The following is a 27496-nucleotide window of genomic DNA, read 5'->3' as shown; positions in this document are numbered from 1 at the left end:
TTCTGGTAGTGATAAGCACATTCCTGTGGATCCATCCTTACCCAACTGTCATGTAGGCCAGGGCTTACAGAGCATGACTGCGAATATGAATCATCTGAGGATTTTGTTAAAATACACATTCTGATTGAGTTGGTCTGGGGCGGGCTGGGCTTTTGCATTTCTAATACTCTCCCATGAGATTGATACTGCTGGGTCAAGAATGAAGCCTGCACCAGAACATCTATCATTTGTATTTAAAGAGCTTTACTGCCAATGGCAGTGGTTAAAAGAAAAAAAAGAAAGAGGCAGACACATAATTTAAGAGGCAGTTACATAATTTAAAAAAAATTTTACTAGATTCTTCTGGTCATTGTCTCAATTAGGTTGCCTGGGAAGCTAACTCTGAGGTGGAGACTGGCTTGCAAAAATATGTGGGAAAAAGCTCGTGAGACTTATACTCGTGGACGAAGTCGAGCTGTGACTCAGTCTCCCCATGAAACAGGGTCATTGCTATAGAGTTGTCCTGAGTTCCAGAGAAGGGGGCTGAGGCTTTGTAGCCCATTCCAATAAGCCTTTGGAGGCGGGCTGCCTCAGGAAGGATGTGACCTTGACCAAGGTGATTCCCTTTACAGTCTATTTGCAGGCAGTGTAACCAGCACCTGGAGGACCATCTGGCGGTGGGCCCACACCTGCATAGACCCTGGTCCCCAGTGCCTCTCTTGCTTGTGAGCTAGCTTAGTGGCATCCTTTTCAACCTTATGCTGAAATAAACACCCTCAGTCAAAATCCCTTCTCACTGCCTTGGCCTACTTGCCAACTATTTGTCAATCAGTGTTGACTCATGCCCCAAGGTGGATAGTTGGCATTTCTAAGAATTTCTAAGCTAGATTTTAATGCTGCAAAGTTTCCATCTAATGTTTGCACATAGATTCCTGCTACGTCAGAGTTTCTCTTGGTCAAGAGAAAAGTTTCTGAGGCTGAGAAAGAGACTGAGGCCTGAAAAGAGAAGGGTTCTCTTTCGTGCAGGGAGCAAAGGAATTGACGTATATGGAGGCTTCATTAAAAGGAAGAGAGTAGTGCTGGGGATGTCTTTCAGTAAGAGAGTGCTTGCTTGGCATGCACCAGGCCCTGGGTTCAATCCCAGCACTTTAAAAATAAGAAAGAAGAAGAAACAAAGACTAGAAAATCCAATTTGTAGAGTAGTGAAAACAGGAAGGGCCTAGGCCAGGCTGTGTTTAATGATTTAAACATGTACCCTGCTGATTGTGCAATGTTAACTTTAACCTTTGCTAAATTTGTACCCTGAAAGTCCTTCACACTTGAGTAAAAATAATTGTGCACCTGGATGGCTCCTGTGCTTGATGACTGTATAGGGAAATGGTCTGGAGGTACCGGCAGAGGATGGGAGAAGGGCCAGGAATTGCTGGGCAGGCTATTTGGAGCCATCTTGCCTATTGAAATATTATAGACAGTAACAGCAGAGAGTTGCCCAATAACTGGAGGCAGCTGGTGAAGTGAGGAAGCGGGGGACTGCATCAGGCCCACCATTGCCTCCACCCCATGCTCTGCCAGTGTTTCCACCCCGTGCTGAACTGTGATGTTCAGGAACAAATCTTCTGGCATGAGCTAGATCCTTGCAGCCAGAACATTGGGAAATCCAGTCCCTGGGTATGAGAAATATAGATACCAGAGGATATGTGCATGGGAAAGAACCCAAGGGTCTGGGCAGGAGCTTTTCACCAAGGCAGGCACAAGAATGAAAGGTCACACATGCCCCACCCTGGAGCAGTGGCTCAGTCACTAGGAGGACTGATCAGGCTGCTGCTGGACACAGGTTGGTGACCAATGGTGACCCAAGGCACAGGTTCAAGTGTCCAGGCAGCAAGGGCTCTAAGTTTAACTCTGCTGCCTACGATGAAGAAAGTACAAGGCCATTAATTTAAAAACCCAAACCTGGTTGTGCTTTTTTTTCACTGGTGTGGCCCAAAGAACCAAAAGCATCGATTGTTACTGTTCACTTTGTCCAGTGCCACGCCCCGCTCACTGTAGCATGAGCATTTTCTGTTTTCTATGTTCATGTTCAGAGACAAGGTAGGAAATGGCATCTGATGTATCTGGAAGGACTGTGTTGAATATGTGGGTGATCACGTGATGCGTATTATAGGGGCTGGGTTGGCAAAGAATCTCCTCATGCAGGTGTGAGTGGCATGAAGTGTGTCTGACAGAAAGAAGAGATGCCTGGCTCATCTCCGGCTGCCTCTCCCCTCTCCCCTGAGAGATCTTCCTGAGAGTTTAATGCACATGACCAGAAAACCCATAAAATTGAAGGTGCTCAGACACTGCTCCCACCAAATACAGCACTGCAAAGGATTGAAAGCGCTGAACCACATGCCCAGCCACTGATTTACAGGAATAGTCATTCTGGCAAAAAAAAAAAAAAAAAGGAGAGAGCAAGCCTAAGTACATGTATGAAGACGTGAATGGTGTGACTCTACTTTGTATACAACCAGAGACATGAAAAATTGTCCTCTCTATATGTAATATGAATTATAATGCATTCTACTGCCATATATAACAAGTGAGAATACAAAATAAAAAATAAATACTTAAAAAAAAAAGAGCGAGCATAGGGAATGGAAGAATTCAGATATATTGATCCCATACCAAAAATATCTTTCACAACTTCAGAATTATCCTTCCTCCTTTTCTCCTTGATTGAATGGCTTTAGGCTCCATTTTTGCTACAGCTGCCTAAATGTAAAGAGAAAAGAGGAATCAAATTTATTGAGAAGTTACTATAAAATTTATATATCAATCTAATTTAATGCTCACAGCAGTCCAACTCATACGCATACATACATAATTGAATAATTGAATTTTATATAATGTATAATTTGTACAGATATGTGTATATATAAATGTTTAAATTGTGTGTGTGTGTGTATGTGTATAAAATAAATATTTGAGTGTTTCCCTGTGGGTCAGACTATCTAGAAACCAGAGCCAGGAAATGCTAGGGCTCAGGGCTGCCTGATGTGGGATCCTGCTTGTTTGTGGTGGTTTGGCCAAGCCCTGAATGATAGGTTGAGCGATATGAAATAAGATCCATGTTGGTGTCTTGCTTCTGTCTCTGAGGGAAACTCAGAGAGAAAGGGTCTACTTTTCCGGGTTGGGGAATTTTAAGTCCAGCTCTGACATCAAATCCTTGCTTTCCTGTGGTTCTCAACTTTATTTGCTCATACACATCACCAAAGGAAACCTGGAAGAGGCCAGTGCTTAGACCCCAGTCCAAATCAAATATATTCAGCATCTCTGGAGATGCAGTATGACAAGGCACTTTTTAAAATTCTGGGTAACTCTAGTGCATCCAGGATTGAGAACTGCTGGGCTCACCATGCTGCCTTCTCCCATTATGGTAAACACCCTGTGTTCTGGCCTTTGGCCCACTCTCTGGCTTTTCAGATATATTCTGATCCTTCCCGCTTATCCACAGAAGTCCAAAAAACGAGAGAGCATTTGAAAGCCTAAGGATTGTTCGTTTATAGCAAATACGGACGATAAGTAACCCAGGCAGGATTTACGCATTAGCTGCATCTAAAAGGCTCTGATGTATGATATTTAAATTGCACTGTAAGCAAAATAGCAGTTCTGGGAGTTGTTTACTAATTGCTTTGCAGTTGTTATATGATACCGTAAGCAAAGCACTGTATCTGGAGTCATGAACACAGGGGCTCTCATTTCTAGGCTGACTAGCTAGCTAGCTTTGTGTCATAAAGAAAATTTCACCACCTGACTGGACCTCAATTTCCTTACTGTAGAATGTGAGTGTCAAATTTGATCATATCTGAATTTTCTTTCTATTATCTACAATGTAGCTCATGACATCACTACTGTCTCAAAGGCTTGCAATATCCACCTAAAAGATGGCTGTGTGTGTCCGTAATCCCAGCAAGGTGGGAGGCTGAGGCGGGAGGATGGCAAGTTCAAAGGCAGCCTGGGCAACTTAGCAAGACCCTGTCTCAAAATAAAAATGTTTAAAAGGGCTGGGGAGGTAGCTCTGTGGTACAGTGCTTGCCTAGCATGGGTGAGGCCCTGTGTTTGCTCCTAGTTCTGGAGCGGAGTGGGAGATGGATGTATCATTTGAGCAGTGAGAGTTTATGTTAAACATGTTTTTATCTCTTTATATAAGAAGAAGTTATGAAATTATTAAAGTCTGGTTTTTTTTCTAAATAAACATTAGGCCAAGGTGCCTCTCTCACTCTTTCTTTCTCTCTCAACATCCTTTTAAGAGCAGTCTGAAGCAAATTAGAGAGTCTAATGCTGAGCTTAGATGTTAATTATAGGTTCCTTCAGTGACATGCATGACCTTGACTTTTAATTATTCAGGAGTGTCAAGTATGGAAACTCAAGAGGGTTGTTACAAGATGCTTGGAAATAGGGTGACTCTTCTCTCTTTCTTACGGGTCAGAATGTGTGAATTTATTTTCGGTATAAATATTAAAGATTCTTTCCTTCTGGAGAAGGTTAATTTAGTCCAATGGCATAATCTGTAATTTAGGCATTATTCACATTTGCTGATGATGAATATTAGAGAGATTCTTAGAACACAGCTCAAAGGCTCTTAGTGGCGTGGGGCTTTTACAATACCTGTATCAAAAGGTGTGCCAGTAAGCCCCTGTCCTGGGATAAGTAGCTGCTGATTTGCAGCCTCCTGCCAGGGGCCTGCTAAGGCACGGAGAGCAGGAAGTACTCTGACTGCTCAGAGGTCCTGCTGGGCCCTCCTGAGAGGTGAGCCACTCTTGGTTGAGCCTCCCCATGCATGGGAAGCGGAGCTGGGAGCAGACGCTCAGTGCTGTTCATTGATTCAATATTTCCAAACTGAGCCTGGAGCCGTTGAAGGTTCTAGGAAAACATACCGAAGGAGTCCTTGGAAGGGGCCAGAGGTGCTCAGCCAGGAAGGGCACCAGAATGGCCCTCTCCTGATGCAACCCTGGACCGTGTTTTTCTATGGTGCCTCTCCTTGCAGATGTTCTTTGGGAAAGCATCCCATGGCAAACCAGTAAGCAAGACAATGGTTCCATCCCCTGAGAAGTAAATTTTTGCTGTTGTGGTTGCTGAGGCTTGAACCCAGGGGCACTTAACCATTGAGCCACATCCCCAGCCCTTTTTTTTTTTTTATATATTTTATTTAGGTAGGGCCTCACTAAGTTGCTGAGGCTGGCTTTAAACTCAAGTTCCTCCCGCCTCAGCCTCCCAAGCGGTGGAATTACAGGCTTGCACCACCGTGCCGGGTGGTGGATTCCTACCTAATTCAGCTAGGAGTAATTGAACCAGGGTCTATCCCTGAAAAGAACAGCCCCCTTTTCCACCTTCAGAGAGGGTGGTAAGCAGCTCTTCTCCTCTGTAAGAAGGTATTTACTTTTAAAACAGCCATGTTGAAGGGCCCTTTCTTACCACTGGATCTGGGCCTCCAGGTTCAACCTCCCTCCCTCCCTCTTCTTTGGAATTCACAGCCCCAAACTGGCTTTTCTCTTTTCTTTTTTTTTTGGGAACACTGCTTTGGGAGATGGTCTCTTTAGGCCCAGAGCTAAAGCCTTCACATTCCAAGGAGTAATCAAAACGGGGAAAATTCTTCTAAAAAGGTCATAGGTACAGCTTTTGAGAATAGTATGTTCCAGTTCCAGGTACTTAAGAGTCTGGATATCAGTGGCTCCTGGCTGGCCCAGGTGTTTATTAAGAACAGGACAAGCTGAATTTCTGACTTGCAGAAGACTTTTTTTTTTTCCCCCAGTACAGTTCTCTTTCAACAGTCTGATGGTTTTAAACTTGCTTTCCCGTTTGCCACCCCTGCTAGCTATAATCAAGATAGGGTATGAGATCAGATTTCTATCCGTACATTGTGTTTTCATTCCTTCGGACGGAACATTTCCTGTACTTTCCTAACCTGTGACAATCCTGTCAAAGCTTCAGTTCCCTCCCCGGGGGCCTTCTGCCCTCAGCCCCCATCTCCATGAAATCAGGATGGGGGCTATTTCTTTCAAAAGTTAAGCCCTCGGTTTCCTTCCTGAGAAAATGTCTTTGAACGCAACAAGGGCTCAGCAATTCTATGAAGGCATCTAAGTCCCCATACAGGTGAGCCTCGTCTTTTGCCTAATAGAGTCTCTGAATGAGAGAGAATTCTCACATGTGAACACATACTTAAATTCATTCTTTGGGGTTGGGGTAGGCGAAATACCTTTGAAATTGCCCGCTGATTTATCGGTGGTTTGGATTGTTGCAAACCTTGGATTTCCTTAAGGTGAGACAATTTTCTAAGGGGAGACCCCTGGACAGTGTCTAACGTAATTCTCCTATGCTTCATCTGAAGCATCTCCTCTTCCCTGTGAGCTCCCCAGTTGCTCTTCTGTGGTCCTGTCTCACCGCCTTCTCGTTTTCTAGGACCTGTTCTTCTTCGTCCCTGGGATCACAAGCCAGGCCTTTAAATTGTTCCTGTCAGACCTTCCAAAAGCCCATGGCAGGAAGGGTGAGCACTTGGGGCTGCCTGACGCAGGATCTGGCTGGTCTGCGTGGGTTTGGCCAAGCCCTGAATGGTAGGTTTGGCAGCATGAAATAAGATCCACGTTGATGTCTTGTTTGTCTGAAGGAAAAGGAAGGTGGACAGTGTTTATTTTTGTGATGACTCATGGTTGACAATATCTTTGTCTCCATGGACAATTTCTGAGCTATGGCGAATCCATAAGTTCCCTCATGTAAAAATTCTTGGAAAAGGGGTCCTCTCTAAGAGTGCCCGCAGTCTGGCTGGGCACAAATCACCAAGCCACCACAAAGCACTTGAATGTTCAAACAGGAAACTTTATTGCCTGAACTCCAACAGCACTCCACGCACACTTCCTGGGAACTCTCCCGAATGCCACCTACGCGGCTCCTCTCCAGCACACCACACCAACCCAAACTCCCCAGGAACTCTCCCTGAACACCACCGGGCTGTGCGCACACTCACTCTTGGAACCCCAGGAGGACTCAACGGGAACTCCAAAGTAGCGAGCGCCCCAGGCGGACAGCAGGGGTCTATATACAATTGAATCAATCCAGCATCATCTTAATGGCTCGCGCGTCTCAACCATTACTTCTGGCAAAATGCCAGGGGCCATTCCGACTCGGCTCTCAACATAAGAGGGTGACCAACTGAGGTACATGCTTCTAGAGTAACTTGTCCAGGTACTTTGGCAACAGAGGAACCAAGAGGGCAGTGCTGGGGAGCACATTCACCTCTCAATTATTGTTAACACCACGAACATTTTTTTCCTTCCAGCATCCCATGGCCTATTGGTGATGTTTGCTTGCATGGCTTCTACCAGATGGATATTGTGGGTACCATTGACCAAAGCTGACTTTGATATCCATTTAAACCAGAATTGACTTGTAGATAGATATTACGAGAAAACAGGGACCCTGCCCACTGTCATTAACTGGGACCCAGGCTCTGTTGGAGATTGCCCTGAGGTGTTGTGGTTCTCCAGAATGCTGTCCTCTTGCTGTCCATCATGAGACATCCTCTTTAAGCTATAGCATCTGATCCTGAGGATGTGACTGCCACCCCTGTGCTAAGGTATTCTAACGTTAAAGTGTCAATATTCCTCAAGGACATTGAGATTCACGTACCTTATTGTCCTTGACGTTTCCAAGTGGGTGTCTTATAAATACTTTGAATTCAACTTGTTCAACCTGTAACTCATTATCTTATTCCCTAACAGCTTGCTCTTCAGCACTTCTCCTGATGAGTTTCACCATCATCACTTACACAAGACGGAAACTCAGCTGAGGCCCTTCTTCAAAACAGGGTTGAAACTCTTTAGCATCACAGAAAGGGCCCGTGTTATCAGATCCCTGCTTATATACCCATGATCCACATGCTTGTTTCAGCTAAGAGCAGCTCCAAGAAGCATTCTGAATTAGTGAAGCGTTTTTGCACACACAGGCTTTACACACCATTTTTTAAAATTCTGGAACATTCTTTTTTTTTTTAATTTATGTATGACGGCAGAATGCATTATAATTCTTATTACATATATAGAGCACAATTTTTCATATCTCTTGTATACATAGTACATTCACATCAATCCGTGCCTTCATACCCGTACTTTGGATAATAATGATCATCACATTCCATCAGCATTAATTATCCCATACCCACTCCCTTCCCCTCCAACCCTAACTTCTGTTAGGAGTTTAGTACTTTGGATATATTGCCTATCTTCAAGTACTTTGGATATATTGCCTATATTTAGTACTTTGGATATATCACCTATCTTCAAGATGTCTTATATTGAAGATCATAAGTAAAACAGGTATCAATATTGGGGTTTGATAATAAAGAAACTGGGCTCATAGAGGGAAAGAAACCTGGAAGCATTTTAGAAATGGCAATTTCCAGGACCTTCCCCTGGCCTATTAAACGGAACCTCCGTGGGCATTCCAGCCGTCTGTGTTTTAAGGGTTTCCTCGTGTGATTCTGATGTACGGTAGACTTTGAGAAGCTCAGTCCTTCGGAGCTTAAAGAAGTGGCAAGGTCCATGAAGAAGGGCAGTGCTGGAGGGATTGGCCCAGAGGAAAGCATCTCTCTCTCAATTGCTTAAAAACCAAGATGTCGCTTAAAGATGATAAAGGTGCTGGTTTAGGTTAGAAATCAAGTGGGGGAGGAAACCAGAATATATGATTATAGAGGTTCATGCAAATATAAACAAACACACTCCTGAGCTTTGGGGAAATCCTCTTGGAGACCATGGCTATAGATTAGATATGATCTTATCTACAAACTACTTAGTTTCCTTAAAGGGTCCTCAGGAAAAGGAATGAACTGAAGGCGCGATGTCCCGAGTATGTGTTCCCTCCTGTTCACCCATAGCCACCCAGATTCTCTCATGGGCCAACACATGTCTCATTCCCTAACTCACAGCTATAGAGATGCATGACTAAACTTTAGGATGGTTTGTCAGGAGTACTCACTTTTTGTTAGTAGTTTCTTGAAGTTGAGTCTTTCAGCCCCAAAGGCATATATATATATATATATATATATATATATATATATATATATATATATATATATATATATGCCTTTGGGGCTTTTATCTTCAGAGAAGCATATATATATGCTTCTCTGAAGATAAAATTGGGGGTCAATAAGGAACATTGTAGGAGTAGGAATTCTCTGCTTTTAAAAAATTACCTCCTACTGGTGAATTTATAGAAGTGACTGGTTTTGACGCCAGGTGAGGAACCCAGAGTATGTTACAGAATATTTATGAGAAGTCCTTCACAGGCATTGCAGTAAATAGCAGTTATTATTAATTTTATTAATGATACTAAAATTAATAATAACTGCTATTTACTTAACATTATTTTATAGATAAGGATACTGAAATTTTGAAAGGTAAAGGAATTTCCCAATTTATAGTCCAGGGTTATTAGCAGGTTTTTATATAGAATTCAGGATGAAATTGGATGTAAACTCTCCCTCCCTCTAACCCCTAACAATTACAGTAAAACTGAAATTTGAAATTTTCTTCAACAAATGTAAGCCACAAAACCACTTTAGTAATAGCAGTACCTGTATCTCTGACAGTAATAGAATTTGTCAATAATTTTGTGTCGTATTACTGTTGTTGTGAATACCTTGCAATATCTTTGACACTCATCATTATGTCAAAATTTTGATACTTATGCATTCTGTCTGTCTCATTACTTAATGCACTACTAAAAAAAGTAGGAGTATTACTATAACATAATTTAAAAATATTCTGAGAACCTTCAACATTATTTCAATAAAATTTGTTCTTTCTATAATTGCATATACTTTATTTTATGCGTTGTACTGGGATGTGGTCCATAGTTTTCATCAATTGCTGAACAGATTAATGATACTTAAAAAAAAGTAAGAGTCCTGAGAGTGATGGAGATGGAATTCAGACCCAGCTCTGCCTGATCCTAATGCCCATTTCTTTGCATGCTACCTGCCAACTTGGTCTATTTTGGCCCAAGGATAACAGTAAATTGATGGTACTCTCTGTCAATACTCAGAGCTGAACTGTAGCCAACCAGAACTACTCAGGCCATTAGGCCCAAAGAGAGCAAGTGGGAATAAGAGTGACTCTTTTGATTTTAAGTCAAACACTGGCTTAATCCTTCAACAGAATCCAAAATGCTTTGGTAGTTTGAGAATAAACCTGTGAGTTCTTTTTCCTATTCTCTCCAAAAGAGGGAATTTCAAAATCATTAGCAGCATTTATAATATTTAGTGCCTGCAACTTAAGAGAAACTCAGTAAATATTTATGGGGCAGTTGCAAAACATAGGTATTGAGACAGACAGTAGGAATCCAGGAGGGAAAAGACTGAGTTTGTGCTGTAAGCAGATGTGATTCAATAGGGAAAATGTAGGCAAACCCTATGGTCAGGTGATGTGCTTAAGATAAACCAAAGTGCAGGCTGGAAATTAGGAAGGAGACAGACTCATTCGGCATTGGGTGGGGCCATCTAGGAAAGAAAAGTAATCAGCTAGGATCCCGAAGGGTAGGCAGGGCAGGTGGATTTTATGGTGGAGTGGGGTAGGGTTGGAAGGCCTAGCTCATATAGGAAAAGGCAGAGAGGTTTTGGAAAAACTATGGTTCAATATGTAAATGCGCTACTCTTTGCAATGACTTCCAAGTCCCTGCACAGTCTGGAGCCCCACGATCTCTCCTGCTTTCTCTCCCCTTATTCTCGGCAGTCCAGCCGCTGTCTTGGAGCACCCCAGCTCTGCTCCTGCCTTTGCATCTGCCATTCCTTCTGCCCATGACACTCTTCCTCTGGATCTCTAGGCCACTTCCTCATCTTCTTGCTGTCTTTGAGCAGGTGTCATCTTTGGAGTGAGGCCCTCCCCTGTTTTTTTTAAATACCTTATTTAAAACCACAGCTTTTCTCACCACCCCAGCACTCCATCCCCATTTCCTGCTTTAGTTTTCTAAAATACAGATTATCACTGACATGTGTCCTACTGGAGGCTCTTAAACCTGGGGAGATCAAAGTCACATGGAGGGTTTATCCAACCAGTCTGCTTAGGCTTGTCCCCCAGAGCTCTGATTCAGTAGGTCCGGGGCCAGGACCCCGAAATGTGCATTTCTAACAATTTCCCAGACAGTACCGATGCTGCTGGTCTGAGGTCCACTTTGAGAACCAGTGTGTTGTTATCAATTTTATGTCTATTGCCAGTCTATGCCCACCAGAAGGTAAGCTGTTTGTAGCAGAGATTTTTGTATTTAGTTCCTCGCTGGATCTCCATGCCTGAAATAGTGCAGAGAACTCTCGGAACGTATCTGCCAAGTAGCTGGTAATGTGGATGCAGAGAGAGCTAATTTTGGAAAAAAAAAAAAAGTTCAGGCCATTATTCTTTTTGTTTGTTTTGTTTTTGAGGTGGGGGTCTTTCTATGTTGTCCAAAGCTGATCTTGAACTCCAGCCTCTAGAGTGGCTGGGACTATAGGTATGCACCACTCCATCTGTGCTTGGTCCATATCCTTTTTATTTTTATATGGTGCTGAGGATTGAACCCAGTATCCTACCAGTGCTAGGTGAGGACTCTACCACTGAGCCACAACCCTAGACCCTGGGGCCATATTTTTGATAGATTGGTGTAGCACCAATACTTTGTTAGTGTGAATATAATATATCTTGTAAAAACCAACTACCTTTCATCATTCACTTCACCAGTCCATTTAATAATAAGGCTGGGAGAGACAGTAGGGCTTTGGTTTGCCACACGGTGCATGTGGTAGGTGGCTTAAGTCTGCCTGGTTCCAAAAAGGTAGCCTTCAACATTATGCTAGAAGTCCACCTGCAGACTGGTTTCTCAACTTCATTTTGAAGTGATTACAGATTGACAGAGGAATGCAAAGGGGATAGAGTTCCCATATGCCCTTCACCCAGATTCCCCGAATGTGAGCATCTTTCCTAATCATAGAGCATTTATTAAAACTAGGAAATTAAAGTTGTTATGATGCTGTTAACGAAACTAAAGATCTTATTCAGATTTCATCTGTTTTTTTCTATTATAATGTCCTCCCTTTGGGCCTGGATCCAAGCCAAAAGAACAGTGTCAAATAATTTTAAGAGACTTCCTTCCGTCTCACTTAGGTGTGGGGCAGTGTGAGGTCCTGAGATACAAGGAGAACTGAAAAGCAGCACAGCCCTTGACGAGGAAGCAGACCCAGAGGTGAAGGATCTCCCTAGAGGAGGTCCTGCAGGACGGGGGGAGCAGCTGGTCCTCTGAGGGCCAAAGGAGGCAGAGCTGCAGTCCACATTGGGGTGGGCAAGGCTTCCTGGGAGAGTCCGTCAGGGGAACCGTGTGGAGACAGACTGCAAGCCTCTGGACAGAGGTCAGCAGAGAAATGCCAGAGGGTGACGATGGCTGCGGTGAAGAAGGAGGGTGAGATCCATCAGGAGATGTGAAGAATCGCCCATGGGAAGCATGGCCCATGGATGCCGGGGAGTCATAAGGCTGTCTTCCAAGGCGCCAGTGCAGTGGGGAATACGTTTGAACTGGAATCTTCTGGCAGGAGTATGTAGGCCAAATGGGCATTCTTTGGTAATTAACTCAAACTTTATATAACCAGTGTCATTACAGTACATTTACATATGGCAGGCAGTAAAGGACAGTGGTTAATTGCATGGCCTCTGGAAGGACATTGGGTTGGAATCCCATTCAGCTCTACCTTTCTTCAGCTGTGTGACTTGGAAGTTTTACTAGATCTCTGGGCCTTACTTTTTTTTTTTCCCCCATCATGTGAATACTAATCCCTGTGTTGGTTTTGGAAAGGTTAAATGGAGTGATGGCTATAGGCACTTAGCACAGTGCCTGCACATAGTAAAGTCAGCGAACATCGGCTGTTGTATTATGGGTGTGTGTCTATTTCATCCCATGCTTGTAGTTCTCAGATAAAAATCAAAATACTTCATAATCTTTCCGAAGAGCTTTCATGTATGCAGACCATTATACCTCCGAGCATCTCAGTATACCCGCTTTAGAGGTAAGGAAAGCAGAACAGAAGAATAAAATAACAAAACTAAGGTCACTTCACAATCAAGGAGAAGAGCCAAGTTTTTGGCTTGAATTCCCAGATTCCTGATGCCACTACTGGATCATTGACCAAGGTCCATTAGCATTAAGGAACAGTTAGGAAAATAATGAACGGTCTGTTCTTTGGTCCTATCTGGAAGATAAGCTTTTATCAGCAGTTCTACCACATAAAATATTTTATGAGTTTCTGCCTTCCTGTGGGAAATGTCAACCTGGCAAATATTTAGGCGACTCACAAATGCCCAACAATTTCACGATTGAAATGCCAAGAGTCCCTGGAGTTTATCAATCTGTTAGATTTCATGAACATAGTTCACAGATTGGAATTCAGAGATGAGTCTTAGGAATTGAGCAGAATAGGATCAACTCCCTATGTAATTTTGAGGGTGTTGCTCAGCCTTTAGGTGTCTCAGTTTATTCGTCTGTGAAATGGGGATTTTAATACCACCTAGAAGGACTGTAGGGAGGTTTAAAAGCTAATATGGGGGCTGTAGGTTTAGCTCAATGGCAGAACACTTGCTTAACATATGTGAGGCCCTGAATTCAATTCCCAGCACCAAAAATAGTAATAATGGTAAAAGGTATATACAATGCAACTCAGATGCAGTGGTGCACACGCACACCTATAATCCCATTGACTCAGGAGGCTGAGGCAGGAGGATTGCACGTTTGAGGACAGCCTTAGCGATATGGCAAGACCTTGCGTCAAAATAAAAGATAAAAGGAGCTGAGGATGTAACTTAGTGGTAAAATGCCCCTGGATTCAATCCAGTGCTGAAACAAACAAACAAACAAACAAACAAACGCAACACAACAAAAACCCAAGGACATAAACAATGCGGGGACTTTGGCATCCAGACAGCATTAATTAACCACCAGTTGTCTCTTCTTACGCCATCCCTCTCTTCCTTTTCAATAACTGTAGACTATCTTTGACAGACGGCATGAAAGAGCATAGATGCTCGAGGCACTCTAAAAAATATAACTTTATTAGGGTTATTAAATGTGAGATAAGGTGAGACCTTACAAATTAGAGTTCGGGGATAGATAGTAAAGCTGTTTTTTCTCCATTAAAAAACGCCAGGAAACTTGAACCACCCATTTGATCTGTAGTTCTCCCTTTAAGGACATTCAAATTTTTATTTATGTTAATGAGGGACAAATTTTGATTTCACTAGCGGCTTCAAGTGTCTCAGTGGCCTGATACAGTCATGGAGGATGGTGTTGAACAACCAGGCTGGCCAGACCCCCTCGCAGACCACAGCAGGCCCCAGCTAACTTATATACACTGGGGCCCCAAACTGATATCATGTCACCTCCACATCTAAAATGCATCAAGACGTTCTCCTCTCAGGGAAGTTTCAAGTGTGAGTATGTATTAAAGGAAACATCTGGCAAATATTGTAGGACAATCAACTACCCAACTGCCAGGGACAAGGGCCTTGTACATGCACCATAGGCTGTCCTGCCTTCACAAGTAAGCCTGCATCTCATGTCACTGCAGGAGTGGAGCAGAGAGACACAGGCAGTGCAATTAGGGTACCCCAGGTTGCTGTCGGTCAATATTGAAATAGAGGCTCCTGGGCAGGTATCACACACAGAGGTACCCAGGTCCCTGTTTCCTCTTCCTGTGACCTCTCTAACTCTGCCCAGAAGAAACTGCACATATTCATTGGAACTGGTCAGTGCAAATGAGCCAACTCTAGCCAAACAACCCATCCCCAGGCGTGTTATCTGTGTTCCACGGACTCTGCGCTGGATGGTGGTTGCTTAGCCAGTGCATTTAGCTGTGCGCTGAACCTGGCAGGATGTGGGAGGGAAATGTTCCATGTATCTTTCAGGACTGGCTACTCTCAGTTGCCTTTCCTTTAATATTTAAAATGAATTCCAGATCCATCTCGAGCCACGGGTGAACAAGGTCTCCACATTGCCTAGGGGTCAGCTCCCATTGCCATACAATCCTAGGGCTTTGAGCTAATATATGCTGGTAATTGGCGATAACCAGACTGTCCATGTCTTATTCAGATCATTTATTTCTAGATACTGACTTTCAGCATGGAGGTGGGCAGCTGAAGACATGTCTTCTAATTTTGTTTCTAGCCAAATCAAACCAATAGAAAACTGCTTTAACCTTTCCCCATCCCTTTTGAAATCTATTAAGCAGAAATTACGATCCCCATTCCATTGATCCCCTAAGATGTTGGTAGAGGTAAAATAAGATCACATAGGTAGGATAGGTTTAAAAATTAGCAGGGATACAGAAACATAGATGATGGGACAATTTTAACAATAAAAAGCTTAATTGCTTTGAATGCCACTTATGCAAAATTCATGGAGACTTGGGAGCAGTGCAAAGGTTTACCTTTGCCCTGTTTTTTAAAAAAAGATTTATTAAATAATTGAACAATGTGAAATAATAGATGAGGGATATGTTTAACCTACTTATGAGAATGATCAGGCTTTGCAAACTTAGCAGCAGTCATTTACAAATTAAACTTTCATGACTCATTCTTCTGTGTTCTCCATAACAAGTCATGGAATACCTTGACTTAGCTACACTCAGCTGTGAAGATCAGAAACATAGCAGTGAACTTCTAATTCACCCAACTCCCATCTCTCATTTAGAGATGACGAACTGACTTTCAAGGATTAGGAACTCTCTGTGCTAGAAAACCAAAATCTGCAGGAAAATGTAATGTCTGCCACCATTCCAAGCTACCTCCATGTGTCAGTCTTTAATTTCCCCAAGTATAAATCCTGTTTTATTTGAGTGGAACCTTAAGACCTGCCTGGCTTCTGTCATTGCAATGACTTGGGAGGCTGAGGCAGGAGGATTCACAAATTGGAGGCAAGTCTTTTCAAGAGCCTGTCTCCAGATTTAAAAAAAAAAAAGGACTAGGGATGTTGCTCAGTGATAGAGAACCCTAGATTCAGTTTCCACTAACAAAAAGGAAAAAAAAAAGGTCAAAGAAAAAGGAAGAAAGACATAAAAATATAGGAGAGACCCACCATCAATGAATAAGACAAATGTAAACTTTAATACTGCCTCACTTCTTTCCTTGAGCAACTGTGGATCCAGGTTTTGATGGGAAGGACCTGAAGTTTTTGAAATTTGTGGAATCTTCTGTCATAAAAATAATCAAAATTGTGGATAAAATATTAGGTACAAATATGAATATCTATCTACTTAGATTGACAGAAGAATCATAAGAAATTAAAAATTTTAAGGTTGACATATACCACAATTATCACAAATCCATAAAAATAACAAAATATTTTTATTAACTGCCTGGCACAGCTCTAAAATCTTTTTCTTAAAAACATTTTTGGGCTGGGTGTGGTGGCACATGTGTGGTGGCACACGCGTGTAATCCCAGTGTCTCAGGAGGCTGAGGCAGGAGGATCCTGAGTTCGGATCCTGAGTTCAAAGCCAACTTCAGCAGAAGGCAGGCTCTAAGCAGCTCAATGAGACCTTGTCTCTAAATAAAATACAAAAAAGGCCTGGGGATGTGGCTCAGTGGTTGAGTGCTCCTGAGTTCAATCTCCAGTATCCCCTCAAAACCAAAACCAAAACCGAACAAAAATCTTTTGGTGGCAAACTCGTTGATTACCTCTACACTTGAATATAGCCTTATAGCTTTATCGTTATCTAAAGAGAAGAAAAAGATAATTTAACGTTTTCCCTGGAATGGTCGGTCAGAATATTTAAAATTTTAAATCTAAAAGGATCTCTTTTACCTTCCCAACTTGTTACTGGCCGAGACATGTAAATTTTTGTATTCAAATTTGAAAAAAAAAAGATTCTATCCTGTAAGAACTGTTACAAATGTACTAATTTTGTCCCTCTGTTTGGAATACACTCCCTACCAATAGGAATTCTAGTAAATTCTGTTACTCACAACTCCCATAAAAAATAACAACAAAGGGGATTCACTTTTGGTCATTACTTATACCACATGATCAGGTACCTTCCTATCTGCTGAGGAGCATTGCAAACTGATTTATTCTTCTCTGAGTTTCCACATCTGTCATTCAAAAAGAATTTTCCATACATTTCCTGGCTTGATGCATTTCAAACTTGATTTCTCCTCCACCTTCCAGCTCTATCTGGTGCTGGGAGCTGAAGGGCACATTCTTTTTTTTTTTTTTTTTTTAAAGAGAGAGAGAGAGAGAGAGAGAGAGAATTTTTTAATATTTATTTGTTTATTTATTTTTGCTTTTGGCGGACATAACATCTTTGTTGGTATGTGGTGCTGAGGATCGAACCCGGGCCGCACGCATGCCAGGCGAGCGCGCTACCGCTTGAGCCACATCCCCAGCCCCTGAAGGGCACATTCTTATGTCCACATGACCTTGGGCCCTGCATCTGAGTGCCAGTGGGTGGGTGCATTGGCACAGTGGGTGATGAGAGTGTTCCAGAAAGTTCTTCCTTCCCTGGATGGCTGGCAGTGACATAGCACACATGGAGGTGGCTGTGATGGCAAGAACGTAGCTTTGTAAAGTCACCCTAAGCCTATCTCTCACTCCTCTCAATCTGCGGGGTGTCCCCTCTGACAATATCTCATCCAACGAATGTGCGATACAGTGGGAATCTTAGTAAAGGTAGCATGTTTAATCAATTACAATTGCAATATTTTACTTTTGCAAACTTTAGAAAAAAACGAGTGGCCCTGTGAACACATTATCCAGACTCTTCTTGGATCTGAGAAGGGGCAGAGGCAAATGAGAAGTCCTGAGGTCAAGCTTCATGGACCTCATGGGCCCTGGAAAAGAAAGAGTTTCAGCTCTCAACACTGTGGACAGGGTGTGGCTCCTGTCTTCAAGATGGCAGAGGGCTGTTTTCTGGGAAAACTGAGATGCAAAAAAGTCTATCACGCCTGCTCAAGGATGGATCTACAGTTTTATTAGCAGTTTTCAGCAGAGGTAACTGCAATAGCATGCACTAGAATAGGTGTCCTGCTATATTTCACTGGACCGCCAGTGTACGACTAATTGTGTACTTCTAATTGTGTCTTCTGTCCACTGAAGCCCATCATTCATGGGCTGAGACACTTGTAGACAAAGCAACCCATCAATCACTTGAAATGACATCACTAAGAAACAACCACTCTGTGACAATTTAAACATAGCCATTAGGTCTAAATTTAGACTACTGCATCATAATAAATATTTATGTTCCATAAATATCAACTGATATAAGGGACAGTGTGGTAACTACTGGGACAAAGTCATATTACAAGTAAAATTCTCACATAGGGTCCGGATCTAACAGAGGGTTGTTATATTGGGGTCCTCTTGCAACTTATTCTAATAGTTTGATTTACAATATCAATTTAAAGAGAATGAAACAAAAAAAAAAAAAACGCTTTTTTACAATATTCTGAAATGCAATTTTTTTAAAAAACCCATTTTCAATCATCAATAGAGCTTAGTCTTTACAGCAATGCACCCCACTTGCCCCCTCTTCGTCTCCTCTTTTCCTTTTTTTCTTAAGCCTCCATTTTTGCCTGTGAGCCTCCCGCCCCTCTCCACAGGGCTGGGGCTGGAACCCAGGGCTTCCCCCAAGCACTTGACCTCTGAGCTACACCTCGGCTGACTACAGCTTCTCAGCTGTCTGAATCCAGTTCTCCCTGCTCTAGTCTACCCTGCACAGTGATTCCATGCCACTGTTCTGCAGCTGACCTGGATTGGGTTCTACCTTTCTTCAAAAGCTTGACTAGGTTTTCTCCTAACCATGACTTGGTTGCTATGGCCTCTTTCCCTAAAGATTCTTTCCCTAAAACTCCACCTGCAGGAAGCTTCTCCTACTTCGTTCTGGGCCTGCTGCAAGTTCCTGCAGCCTGCCCTGTCCTCCCCCTGAAGCAATGTGTCCTTACATCTCACACTCCAGAGTCCTTGGGCTGGTTCTCATCCTCTGGCGGAGATGAAAGTCATCTTTCACGGTGGTTGGTTATTTGTCTGTCTCCCCTACTAGATTTAGATTTCCTGAAGGTGAGGACCACGTCTTGTCTTTGCATTCCTGGGCCCCCGCAAAGTCAAGGCACACAGTCGGTGCTTAATAAGGATCAATGCAGAACTCTGCTGTGGCTATTTAACTTGACAATCATAATAGAACATCATTCTGGAATAATGAAAATGTGACCAATGTGACTTAGGAGTGTTCAGTGACAGAATCCTCATTGGTTAAGATCTAAGTGTAAATCACCCCTGAACGGGTCAGGGCAGGTTGGGTGACAGGAGGGGACTCCATTTTGGGGAAAGGCAGGGGAGTCCATCTTTCCTCCTGCACACCTGGGTATGGTGCCCAGGACAGTGGCCATCCTGCCACCTTGAGGGGAACACACTGAAGACATAGATGCTGCAGTGAGGATGGCAGAGAGGAGCAATGGAAAGAGCCTGAGCTGCCAGCTCAGTCCACCCTGGAGCTGCCCGGCCATGGGACTTCTTAGCATGAGTGGAAGGACATTTTCTTCATTTTGTGAGCCATTTTGACTGGAGTTTTCTGAAAATTGCAGCCCAAAGCATAGAAAAATCATAGTGCTATTATATACTAAATCAAGCAGGAAAAGGGAGCAGGATCTACCATGTCCACCCAGAATTTTTTAGACTTGTAGAGCCTGTACGTAGTAATGCAAGATAAATATGCAAAAACAAACAAAAAAACAGTTATGGAATTCCTGTGTAGTTTCTTAAGTATGTGCTTGTCTAAGACAAAAGGCTGAATCTATGAAAGTTGTCACTAAGTGAAGAACAAGAATTCTACGGTCGATACCTGTGGCTCTGTTTTGTTGAGGACTCTCTTTCCCTTTCCTTTCATCATGGGACTCTGTTCTATGCAGAACCACTCCCGTGACACAGGTAAGGTGGACCCTCCATCCCCCGGCCACAGGGATAGGTTGGAGATGGAGGCCTGGCCAGAACATAGGCCATTCTTCGAGCCACCGTGACTAGTGGAGGAAAGGGCATGTGATTTTTCACTAAGATTTGGCATATGAACAGTAGAGACATGGTTTATAAGATTTCTATCCAGAGGGGAGAGCCCTTTGAAAATAAAGTCAACCCTCAGAACCCAGAGGGAAGTGGGACTGAAAGACAGGAGAGAGACAAATCTCTAATAACACCATCTGAGCCCCTGAGTGCAGCCATGCCTGAAGTCAGATTCCACTTCCAGACTTTTGATGTACATGAGTACATTTTGGTCCCTCACATGGTGAAGCTATAGTTTCATTGACTTTATGTCAACTGTAACAGAAAAAGTCCTGATAGAGGCAGTGATAAATCAAACTAGGCAAGAGGGAGGCCCTGGATCTGCTCCTGTGACCAGAATGGGGTCAAGTGGAGAAAATTTTGCAGAAGAAATTGTTAAGGCATTATTAAGTGGCCTGGTGCAGCAGAGGGTAGCCTGGTAAGTGGACAAGCACAGGTTTGAGAACTTTACCTGGAAAGTTTGTTCAGAGAAGTAAGATGATGCATGTAAACTTCCCAGCCCAGAGCTTGGCTGACAGTGCTTCCATGATGTCTGCTAGTTCCTTGGCACCACAGACAGTGGCTATCAAAGCTTTTGCAATGGGGGTTCAAATTTGGTACTACCATTGTTAGGATCTTCTTTTCTCCTGACCACCTTGTTCCTTGGCTCGCTCAATTTTGCCCTTAATTCGAGTACTACTTGCAATTGGAAATAATAGTAATAGCTGTCCTTATTGGAAGACGAACTTTGCTCTCATGCTTTACACCCGCCATCTTTAATCTGGACAACAAGTGGAAGGAGGTGGCACCATGCTCTGTTTTGAAGGTGTCCTCAAAAAGTTCATGCATTGGAAACTTAATCCTCAACTTTTTGTGTGAATGGTATATGGAGGCGGTGCCTCAGGGAAGTCATTTGAATCACATGAGGTCATGAGGGTGGGGCTTTCATGATGGCATTAGAAACTTTATAAGAAAAGGAAGGCAAACCCAAGCTAGTGGGCTTGCTCTGTCTTGCCCTGTGATGCCCTCTGCCAAGTTAGCACGTAGTAAGAAAGTGCTCACCAGAAGCTCAGTAGACAGCAGCATGCTCTTGGACTTCCCAGTCTCTAAAACTGTGAGCTATTTATAAGTTAATCAGTGTCAGGTGTTTTGTTATAGCAATATAATTTTTTTATTTATGATCATGAAATATGTTTATATTATTAGATGGGGAAAGTGTTACTTATAACAATTATGGTGGCCCATTAAAAACATATTGATAACATACACTTCTGTGAAAAGTTTGGCACCTTATTCACTAGCTCCTTGGTCTAACATCTAGCTCATAATTGTTGGATATCTTAATGAACAAGTGCATTATATTAGTTTCCTAGGGTTTATTGGAATAAAATGCTTCTAACTAGCCACAAACATCAGAAATCGTTTTAATCGTGATTCTGGACACTGGACATCTGAAAGCAATAGACAAATTGATTAAAACGTACCATTTCTTCAGGTCCATAGACTTGAATTCAGATATGTTAGTGACATGTCTCCAAGATTAGTGTAAGGCCAAGTCAAGTTGGCTTTTGGATGCAATATGTGGGGAAGGAGAAACCCTAGGGATATTATTCACTATTGGAATTTTTCTTTCTCAGGAAAATTATAAAAGACATACTGTTGTTTTCATTTCAAACCAGAGTTATCTGTGTAACTAAAGAATCTGTAAGTCCCTAAATAGGAAAAAGTGGAAAGTAATTCAGGGAACACTAGACCAGAGAAAATATATCTACTTGTAGTTCCTCCTGGGACCTAGGTTAAGATAATGTTCTTGAAATTCACACAGACCAATCCAAAATAGAGACTTCAGATGAAATTAATTTAGGTTAAATTAAAAAGAAGCACTTTTAGAATTATGGAAGTAGAAGACAAGTCCCTGTGAAGTGGTCTTTTCTTTCAGTATTACAAACACCTTCAAACCAAGCTCAATAATTCACTGTGGGCATCCCCCTCCATTCTCTGCACCCTCTACACCCCCTTTTTTAAAAAAAATATATATAGATGATCCTATTCTGATTGCACCATCCTCACTGGACATAAGTGAAACTCTTTTTGTTCATTACAAAGACATGTCTGAGGTTGTTTGTTAGTGTCTATTTATGATAGTGAAAAGGTATTTGTCCTTTCTGCTGATACATAGCAGTAAGGGCTTGTGTCAAGAGGAGGAATGCTGTGCTAGAAAGAATGGGATAGATCTACATATACTAACCCAGAAAAATGTTGGCAATTGATTGATACATTTAAAGAGTAAGTTGCAGACTGATATTGAGAATAGAATATTTTTTAAAAACCAACACAAAGGCTTTGAAGGAACACCAACTTTTCATTTGTGGTTATTGTTTTATTTTTTAAGATAATTATAAAGACATACATACATGTGACATTATAACATATATTACATTACATTTCTAACACTTAATGCCACATAGACCGGACCACAGAGGACTCTGAGTTTTTGCTTTAAGCATTTCTGTGTATTTGGTCTGGGAATGTGACCAGTGGTGGAGCATTTGCATAGCATGAGTGAGGCCCTAGGTTCAATTCCTAGCACTGAAAAAGAAAAAAATCTATATAATTGTGAGGTTTGAGGCCTTTTACAAAATTCTTTTACAATGGGCCAGTTTTATTTGTTGATTTTCTTGTTTTACATTTAAGGAGAAAAGATTTATTGCTGATATCTCATTTAGTGGATAACTGGCATCTTTACACCAGTAAAGAGTACAGAAAATGAAATACTGTACTACAATTCCTATTTTATTCATATATTAATAATACAATATTTTTTAAAGTTTAGAATTAACATTGAATTGATCAATACTTACTAAGTTAGGCTATTACTTGATATTGTGGTGAATATTAGCCTGTATCTTATGTATTTTTTCCTGTGTTTGTTTGCAGAGCCCAGAACTGTTTTTCTAATTAGCAACTTTTTAAGACATTTGCCCCTCATCTAAAAGCCTGATGACCCCTTATCTTGGCTTGGAAAAATTCTTCCAGGGAGTTCCAGATACTTTACTCTTTTCCCACCTATAAAGTGTCAATATCATATCTATGATCCCCAAGTAGGATTAAAATAGACTAGATTTTAAACATTTTGCTCTCTGCATGTTTAGATAAAATGTTTACTTCTATTTTTTTAGCATTTATTCTGCACCTGCCTCTTGCCATGTGCTTGACAGGTGAGGCTCAGGGCATGCAAAGCATCTTAAGAGAGACAGCCAGGTGGGAGGGGAGAGTGACAACACAGGTGACACTTGTAAAATGTTTTCTCAACACCCCAACGTGTGTCTGCATTATATGCTGGGGGTACAAAGATGAGTTAACATTGTACTTTGACACTTGGAAGTTTCCAGTCTATGCAGCATAGAATGATAGAAATGTAATGTAATCTATGTTATAATGTCACATGTATGTGTGTCTTACATATATGCCTTACACTTAATGCAATTCATGTAATATAAACATATTCCATATAATGAAATACAAATACACTTTTTTCTCATTAATCACATTACAAAAAGAAAAAAAGAAACAAGAGAAAGTAATTTTAATCCTATCTTTAACTGAACCCAGTACATCTAAAATAGCATCATTTCAACGGGTAATCGAGATCAAGATGATTACTGAGATATTTTACATGATTTTTTTTTTTTAGGCATTTAATGTCTAGCATGTATTTTGCATTTACGACACATCTCTCTATTCAGACTAGACACAGTTCAGTGCTCAATGCCTTACATGCTGATAGCTACCATACTCATACGGGGCAGAGCAGAGCTGAGGCAAGGATAGGCTAGATCATTTTCAACCAGCAGACTGAGAACTTTCTGGGGAACGCATAGGCGTTGTGGAGAGGAACCTTGCTCTCTGAGGTAGGTTCTGTGGAGGGACAAAGAAGGTCAGGGAAGGCCCCCTGGAGGAAGTGGCATGGGGACAGAGAGCTGTGTGTCTTGTGGGAAAATCATATCCAAAAAGTGGAACAAGTAGCTGGGCTGGGGGGGCTTCACACAGTGCACCGCAGGCCAGACTTACCACGAGACTGGTCATTATCACTTAAGAAGGAAACTTGGAAACCATAAATTTTAGAAAGGGAAACTTTGAGTAGATAACACAAGAATGAGGTAGAAGGGGAATTACAGATGGTACAGAAGGAAGCTATTCGACACAGAGGTGAACGTGACCTGAGGCTAGAAAGAGGAACATTTTGCCAGGGGCCGCCCCGTGACTGGAGGGCAGGTTGGGTTTTGGCCCTGGCTAGATCTCGCAGCCAAATCCTTTGCGGAGTGCAGGGGCTGCGCCACCCATGGTGGCCCTCTGCTCTTCTGTGAAACTGCGCCCTCTCCAGTTGGGACTGTTTTTCCACATTTACATGCCAATAAGGCACACGGGAGCTAGTTGGAGAAGGAATATTGATAATATTATTCATGGTTCCCCCCCAAAAGTGTAAGGTCTTCCATATACCTGATCCTCACTGGGTGCCACCTGAGACCCATGAAAAAATACAGTCCTGGCCTTCTGGGGGCTTGTCTTTCCAAACACCGATGTGAAACTGCCACTGCCATTTAAAGGTCATCTGTGCCTGTGGACCTGGAGAAGGCACCCCAAGTGTGCTCAGCTTGGGTCCAAGCTGTGGTTATCCAATCGGGGAACAACCCACTGTTCGACCTTGGACAAATCACCTTGCCTCTTTTGACTTCCTCTCCTCTGTGAGAGCTGGGCCAGGGATGACAAAGCTCCCAGGTGTTATAACTAGGAATCTGAGCAAACTAGAGCAAACCTGCCCTGAGCACACTATGCCCCAGGCTGTTCCCCAGTCCCCAGCCCCTTTGGGAGGACACACAGAGAAGTGAACACTTGGTCCTCCCAACCTCTCCCACATTGCTAGCTGAACCCTGGGAAATCTGATTGCAGATATGATCTCATGCAATTGTTTTGTGCTGCTTTGTGCTGCTGGTGCTTTAAGAAACATAATATTGGCAAAATGGATTATGCTTAGAATAATTCCTGGGAACTGGCTGGACCAGTTCAGTGAGAAGCGGGGCACCTTCAGTAAGAGCCAGCCTCTTTCCTGCTCCTCCTCTTCTCCTGCCTTCCTTGGCTGGTGGGTAAGACAGGCCAGGAGTCAGGCAGGGTCACAGGCTAAGTCTGAACTAGCCGAGGCTGCTTGGGACAGCTCTGGTGTATCCTTGCCTTGGCTGGCTCACTGGGGCTTTAATAATGCAATAATACCCAGCTTCCAAAGCACACAAAGGCTTTTGGAAAGCAGCAGATAAAAGCGACTTTGTTCTGTTCTTGCCCGGAACAGTATACATCCATAGGTGTTCTCACAGAAGCCCAGCCGCTTGGCAGTGACTGTTGCTGGATCCTCCCCCCCTCCATCCCCAACACCACCCTACCCAGCTGAGAAGCTATAGGTGGCTTAGAATGAAAGTGGCATCCAGAAGCCACACTTTTAAAAGCAAGCAGACAAGAGAAGAGCCAATTGGAAAGCGGGATCTGCTTTCTGCTGAGCTGTTCTCTTCCCTGAGACGGTTGGCCCTGCAGGATGCGGCATCCACTTCATCAAAGAGTCATTGTGGGCCCAGTGTGGCCTTTAATGCCGTCAGGGTGGGGGAGACTATGGAGGCGAAGCCACTCCTCCTCTTGATCTGTGCTGGGCAGGCTGTGTCCTACCTGCTGCAGGGGCGACTGGTACTTGGGGTGGTCCCACACCTCGGTCCCTCACCAGCAGATGCTGCCTGTATCTCTTCTCTGCCGGCCTCCCCTCCCACTCCTCCTTGCCCTCCCAGGCTTGGGGTCTTAACCATGCTGCTTCCACTTTACCCTTATGCAGAGTCCAACCACCACTGGATGGCAGATGGGATGAACCCAGAGGGACACCAGGGCCTGCCTCCAGAGCCAAGGGATAAGAAACAGGAGGCCAGGGAGCAAAGCCAGGAGGCCCAGGACATGCACCTGGTGCCCTGGGGGAGATACTGTCTGTGCTCCTTGCTGGGCATGCAAAACAAAACACTTTATTTATAACCTCCAACGTCATCTTGGAGAGGGTGGGTCTTTAAACAGTGGGGTTGGGAGAAGCAGGTCTTTATCCAACCTGTGTTATGGGTTGAGAAAGAAACCTTGGCAGTCCAGAAAAGGAGGAATTTACAGAACATACGTGTTTCATGTTGTTTTTTAATTCACAGATAAAATTATATGTCTATCATATACCACATGATGTTTTGAAGTATATGTACTTTGTGAAGTTGCGAAACCTAGCTAATTCACAAATGTTGCCTTACACGGTTATCATTCTGTGATAAGAACACAACCTCTGCGTTCTTTGTATTCTTCAAGGATACAAAATATTGTCATTAGCTACGGTCACCAAGTTCTCTTCAATTTATTGTACCTAGTTCCCTTCAATTTATTCCTCATATGTCACCGAAATTTTTTAACCTTTGACCAGTATCTCCCCATCTTCCCAACTGAAGACCCACCCTAGCTTCTGGTAACCTTTGTTTTACTTTCTACTTGATCGACTTTTTAGATTCCACATAAGTGAGACAGACCGTTGTGGTGCTTGTCTTACAGATGCCTAGTTGACAGGATGAGGACACAACTGTCACGGATCTACGTGTGACATCTGAGTTCTACACCGAAGTCCACAGGAGGCCGACAGCCCTGTTCTTTGGGCCCGTTGAGAACTGATGGTGAGTTTGCATAGAAACTTAGAGCTACTTCCCCACAGACAGAAAGAGGAACAGCATTCCCCACAGCGGCCTCCCTGGCTGGTGGCTCTGGCCACTTCTTAGCTTCTGATATGTCGGGGAGGATGCCTCCCTCAGCCCTCACTACAGTGCGGCTCTGCTTCCCAGCGGGCACTGCCTTCTTGTCTCCTCAGCCAGTGTGTGGCTGGACTTGTTCAGTCCAGCACTGTGACACCAGGCCCAGCCTGCTCCACTGTTGGGGATGGAATGTCTTTGCAAACCTTGTGTGATTTTTCAGATGCCTGATTGATGGTATCACCTTCCTGTTCCAAACCATGGAGGTTTCCTGTTGCCTCCGTATCAAGTCTAGAGTCCTGATTCTGAGAGCCCAACTTGTTTACTTTCATTCATTCACCAAATACACAGTTTAGACTATTTAAAAATCTAGGTGTGTGGACCGTTGTAATCTCCTACTTTAAAAAGTCCTCTTTCTGCCCTTCCCTGGGTAGTCCATGAGTAATCCATCTCTATGAGGCCATCCATGCTGATTTGGGATCCTGAACTTCTTTCCCTTCCACTCTGCCCAACCAAGTCTGTTTCACTGTAGTTCTTAGTGTGTAGAGAACAGCATTCAAAGAGTCATCAGGAAAACAGGGGCAAGGAGTGGCACAAAGGGTACGCATGGATTTACAGAGGTTGGCGAGATACCGTGTTCC

General features: G+C 43.0%; 1 long non-coding RNA gene across 4 annotated transcripts in view; it reads left to right on the top strand.

The window, feature by feature from the left end:
- LOC144368277 (uncharacterized) overlaps positions 1 to 27496 on the top strand; it is an 81077-nt gene that overhangs the window by 31387 nt on the left and 22194 nt on the right. For all 4 annotated transcript variants that reach the window (XR_013428082.1, XR_013428079.1, XR_013428080.1 and 1 more), the window contains exon 3: positions 26665 to 26783. This is a non-coding gene — a long non-coding RNA (uncharacterized LOC144368277). The remainder of the gene's footprint in view (positions 1 to 26664; positions 26784 to 27496) is intronic.

Source organism: Ictidomys tridecemlineatus, chromosome 11 (genome assembly GCF_052094955.1).
Source record: "Ictidomys tridecemlineatus isolate mIctTri1 chromosome 11, mIctTri1.hap1, whole genome shotgun sequence".
NCBI classification, from domain to species: domain Eukaryota; kingdom Metazoa; phylum Chordata; class Mammalia; order Rodentia; family Sciuridae; genus Ictidomys; species Ictidomys tridecemlineatus.
The sequence above is the reverse complement of the archived record's forward strand: the minus strand, read 5'-3'. Positions and strand labels throughout refer to the sequence as shown.